Here is a 6,029-nt window from a genome sequence, read left to right on the forward strand (position 1 = left end):
ATGTGTCCCATATTAAATCTTTTTTTAGCAATTTGAGTCTTGATAATAATGGGACTGGAGATGAGTCAACTTTAGTTAAAAGGCATCCCATAATTCCGAGTTTTTAGATCTTGATGCTAAATTTGGTAAAAGTGGGATTGGAGAGATCAAAACTTTACATAGAAATGAACCTACTAGTTTGGAATTCAAGGAATTTAATTATGATAATTTCTCTTTAATAGATTGTATTTCCTTGTTGCATTCCGTGTTGAATTCTCCTCATGCTTATAGTCAAAATAAAGCTTTTACTAAACATATGGTTTATGCTTTGATGCAATCTTATGAGGAAAAACTTGAATTAGAAGTTTCTATCCCTAGAAATCTTTATGATGAGTGGGAACCTACTATTAAAATTAAAATTAAAAATCATGAATGCTATGCTTTGTGTGATTTGGGTGCTAGTGTTTCCACGATTCCAAAAACTTTGTGTGATGTGTTAGGTTTCCGTGAATTTGATTATTGCTCTTTAAACTTGCACCTTGTGGATTCCGCTATTAAGAAACCTATGGTAAGGGTTAATGATGTTCTTATTGTTGCAAATAGGAATTATGTGCATGTAGATTTTATTGTCCTTGATATAGATTGCAATCTTTTATGTCCTATTATTCTTGGTAGATCTTTCCTTAGAACGATTGGTGCAATTATTGATATGAAGGAAGGAAATATTAGATTCCAATTTCCATTAAGGAAAGGCATGGGACACTTTCCTAGAAAGAAAATCAAATTACCTTATGAATCTATTATGAGAGCCACTTATGAATTGAATACCAAAGATGGCAATACTTAGATCTATTCTCGCTTTTATGCCTAGCTAGGGGCGTTAAACAATAGCGCTTCTTGGGAGGCAACCCAATTTCATTTTTGTTCTTTATTTTTTGTTCCTGTTTAGTAATAAATAATTCATCTAGCCTCTGTTTAGATGTGGTTTTATGTTAGTGTTTGTGCCAAGTAGAACCTTTGGGAAGATTTGGGTGAAGTCTATATGATCTCGCTGTAAAAAACAGAAACTTTTGTGCGCACGAGAATAATTCTAATAAATCACAGAAACGTGATTTTGGGTTGATTCTTTTTGCAGAGGATTAATAGACTAATTACCTAGGACTTCCTAATTTTGTAGGATTTTTAAGGTTCCATAAGTATTCGAAAGTTACAGATTGCTACAGATTGTTCTGTTTTTGACAGATTCTGTGTTTCGTGTGTTGTTTGCTTATTTTGATGAATCTATGGCTAGTATCGGGGGGTATGAACCATAGAGAAGTTTGAATACAGTAGGTTTAGAAACAATATAAATAAAGAATGAGTTCATTACAGTACCTTAAGTAGTGGTTTTTCTTTCTTGCACGAACGGAGCTTATGAGATTTTCTGTTGAGTTTTGTGTTGTGAAGTTTTCAAGTTTTGGGTAAAGATTTGATGGACTATGGAATAAGGAGTGGCAAGAGCCCAAGATTGGGGATGCCCATGGCATCCCAAGATAAATTCAAGGACAACCAAAAGCCTAAGCTTGGGGATTCCCCGGAAGGCATCCCCTCTTTCGTCTTCGTCTATCGACAATTTTACTCGGGGCTATATTTTTATTCACCACATGATATGTGTTTTGCTTGGAGCGTCTTGTATGATATGAGTCTTTGCTTTTTAGTTTACCACAATCATCCTTGCTTTAAACACCTTTTGGGAGAGACACACTTGATTCGGAACTTATTAGAATACTCTATGTGCTTCACTTATATCTTTTGAGCTAGAAAATTTTGCTCTAGTACTTCACTTATATCTTTTTAGAGCACAGTGGTGGTTTTATTTTGTAGAAATTATTGATATCTCATGCTTCACTTATATTATTCTGAGAGTCTTTTAGAACAGAATGGTATTTGCTTTCGTTATAAAATTAGTCCTAATATGATGAGCATCCAAGTTGGGTATAGTAAAAACTATCATATAGAGTGCATTGAACACTATGATAAATTTGATACTTGATAATTGTTTTGAGATATGAAGGTGGTAATGTTAGAGTCATGCTAGTTGGGTAATTGTGAAATTGATAAATACTCGTGTTAAAGTTGTCAAGTCCCTAGCATGCACGTATGGTAAAAGTTGTGTAACAAATTTGTAGCATGGGGTGCTCTTTGAGTGCTTTCCTTATGAGTGGCGGTCAGGGACGAGCGATGGTCTTTTCCTACCAATCTATCCCTCTAGGGGTATGCGTAGTAGTACTTTGCTTTGAAGTATATGAGTTCTTTATGACTAATGTGAGTCCATGGATTATACACACTCTTACCTTTCCGCATTTTGCTAGCCTCTACGGTACCGTGCATTGCCCTTCCTCACCTTGAGAGTTGGTGCAAACTTCGCCGGTGCATCCAAACTACGTGATATGATACACTCTATCACACATAAACCTCCTTATATCTTTCTCAAAACAGCCACCATATCTACCTATTATGGCATTTCCATAGCCATTCTGAGATATATTGCCATGCAACTTTCCACCGTTCCATTTACTATGACACACTTCATCTTTGCCATATTGCTTTTTGCATGATCATGTAGTTGACATCGTATTTGTGGCAAGGCCACCTTTGTAATTCTTTCATACATGTCACTCTTGATTCATCGCATATCCCGGTACACCGCCGGAGGCACTCACACAGAGTCATATTTTGTTCTAAGTGTTGAGTTGTAAATAAATAAAAGTGTGATGATCTTCATTATTAGAGCATTGTCCCAAGTGAGGAAAGGATGATGGAGACTATGATTCCCCCACAAGTCGGGATGAGACTCCGGACTTTATGAAACATAAAAGAGGCCAAAGAAGACGAAATATAAAAAAGAGAGGCCAAAGAAGCCCACCAAAACAAAAAGAAATGAGAGAAAAAGAGAGAAGGGACAATGTTACTATCCTTTTTCCACACTTGTGCTTCAAAGTAGCACCATGATCTTCATGATAGAGAGTCGCTTATGTTGTCACTTTCATATACTAGTGGGAATTTTACATTATAGAACATGGCTTGTATATTCCGATGATGGGCTTCCTCAAAATGCCCTAGGTCTTCATGAGCAAGCAAGTTGGATGCACACCCACTTAGTTTATTTTGTTGAGCTTTCATATATTTATAACTCTAGTGCATCCGTTGCATGGCAATCCCTACTCCTTGCATTGACATCAATTGATGGGAATCTCCATAGCCCGTTGATTAGCCTCATCAATATGAGACTTTCTCCATTTTTGTCTTCTCTCATACTCCCTATAATCTATTATATACTTAAAACAATAGAAAACGAATGGTGAAGATTTATCACTTTAGAGTGATGATTTTTGAACGGCCTAGATTTAATAACCCATGTAGTGGAAAGTATGATATGCATCTGCGTTAAAGTAAAATAAAAAAGGAGTTACACACATATACGTGGTACCGCTAGACATGAGGGCGGCTAATCAATTTGCTTCCGGCCAAATCGTATATGTCACGTCAACCTGATGTAAGCAGTGTCCAACTTGGACACAAGAAGTAGCGATCAGGTTCACATCTAAAAAAGAGTTTTTCTTTCTGGAATAAGAAAAGAGAAATTTGTGACAGGTCTTTTCCTAAGAAAACAATCACGCGAATCCATAAACATATAGGAAATATGTACAACCTGTAGCTCCTCTTTCTTTTTAGATTAACGTGTAGCTCTTCTGATAGAGCAACATGCATGAGCGCTAGGAGTTACCGAGTTAGAAAAAAAGGTATTTGAGCGTTACTGATTTTGATAGACAGTACATCAAAACCAAACACCAATCCAATGAAAAGTCTCATATACGTCAAGATGTCATACATATTGGAGTCGTGCAAGTGATCTTCAAAATTAAAATTCAAATCTATATATTTATATGTGCATATATGATCAAGATTTTGAGTAAGATTGTTCGAAATAATAATACCTATTACATGAGTGCATATACCAGTGAATAAAATAATACCAAATATAACTATAAGATGTGAGTGAATGATTGAAATCTTAGGTAGATGATGTAATATATAAAAAGGTACGGCTAGATGTCATCAGGCGAAAATATAAATTTTAAGAAAATGTGGAAAATAGAAGCTTTATTGACATTGTTATTGGTTGGTCAAACAAAAAACCCTTGACTTTTTTTGTCAATTTCGAAAAAAGCATAAAGAAGTTTTCATTTTATTTTTTTCAGCTAACAAACTTAATATAAATATAACATGTAGAGACGAATAATAAATATGAATTCAATTAATTAATCATTTGATGTTAATTGCTTTAAACATAAGTTGATGTGGAAAAACACAGGAAAGAAAATAAACACAAAAACCATTATAATATGACGATATATTCACAGAGCACGTGAGAGCGAGCATAGTATTGTAGTGTCAGGAAATCAGAATTGCAACACATATAGTGGCGACACATAGAAAGCAAGATGACATGCGACTTAGGCAGTTAATTATTGAAAATTTGTTTGGTGAGGTAGGACGTCATTCACAAAACTCACTACCATTAATTAGTAACCTATGTCATTAGCAATAATTACACCTATGGGAGAAAGACTTTAGCCATAGCTTGATATGTTTCCTCAAGACACACATTTCAACGACAATGCTTTTCAGTATTTTAATGATATGTCGATGTTGATTTTTATCACATACATGTGTTTGTAAAGAAAATACTATTAAATGGAGATTGCTAATGCAACATCAAGAATACGTACAATTAAATTTTGCCATAGGGGCAAATATTAGCAGACTAAAAAATACTAAAAATTTATTAAAAGGATGTGAGTGTGAATGGTACAAATCCTATGACAATGATGAAACACATAAAAGGGTGTGGCTACATGCCTTCACCGTCTAAATTTATATGAGGGAATCAATATTTTATTGGATGACCATTATAAATGTCCAGTGGTGAAAAGATGTGGAAAGTGAAATCTAAAGATCAGTACAACATCATATGGTTTGACATGGCAGGACAAAGACAATGGGCATTTTAGTGCTCTCATAGTCAAGCATACAAATCTTTGTCAACAATTTGTTACAAATGATCAAAATATGTCTTCCAAATGTTAATCATATGTGTTGAATAGACATTTTGGCCATATTTGTTTATATACAAATACTAAGGCAGAGAAGAATCAAACGAATGAGATTAGTAAAAAATATAATGGATGTAAAAATATATGGCAAGCCTAGCTGCGCAAATGCACGGGTAACCCCGCTAGCTATATTCTATTCCACCTATAGTGCTATATCCATGGCTTGCGCTCATGTATTGCATAAGAGTTGAAAAAGCTGAAGCGCGTTAAAAAGTATGAACCAATTGCTCGGCTTGTCATCGGGGTTATGCATAAGGGGAGTATTTTGTCTTACGAGAATGTAGCATGGCCAAACTATATGATTTTGTAGGAATAAGCTTTCTTTGGCTATGTTATTTTGATAAGACATAATTACTTCGTTAGTATGCTTGAAGTATTATTATTTTTATGTCAATATTAAAATTTTATGATTAATCATTTGGATTTAACATTCATGCCACAATAAAGAAAATTACATTGAGAAATATGCTAGGTAGCATTCCACATCAAAAATTCTGTTTTTATCATTTACCTACTCGAGGACGAGCAGGAATTAAGCTTGGGGATGCTTGATATGTCTCCAACGTATCTATAATTTTTGATTGTTCCATGCTATTATATTACCTCTTTGGATGTTTATGGGCTTTACTAAACACTTTTATATCATTTTTGGGACTAACCTATTAACCAGAGGCCCAGCCTAAATTGCTGTTTTTTTTGCCTATTTCAGTGTTTCAAAGAAAAGAAATATCAAACAGAGTCCAAACGGAATGAAACCTTCGGGAGCGATCTTTTTGGAACAAACGCAATCCAGGAGACTTGGAGTGGGCGTCAAGAAGCAGCCGAGGCAGCCACGAGGCAGGAGGGTGCGCCCCCACCCTCGTGGGCCCCTCGTGGCTCCCCTGACCTACATAT

This window comes from Triticum dicoccoides, chromosome 1B (assembly GCF_002162155.2).
Source record: "Triticum dicoccoides isolate Atlit2015 ecotype Zavitan chromosome 1B, WEW_v2.0, whole genome shotgun sequence".
Classification (NCBI taxonomy): domain Eukaryota; kingdom Viridiplantae; phylum Streptophyta; class Magnoliopsida; order Poales; family Poaceae; genus Triticum; species Triticum dicoccoides.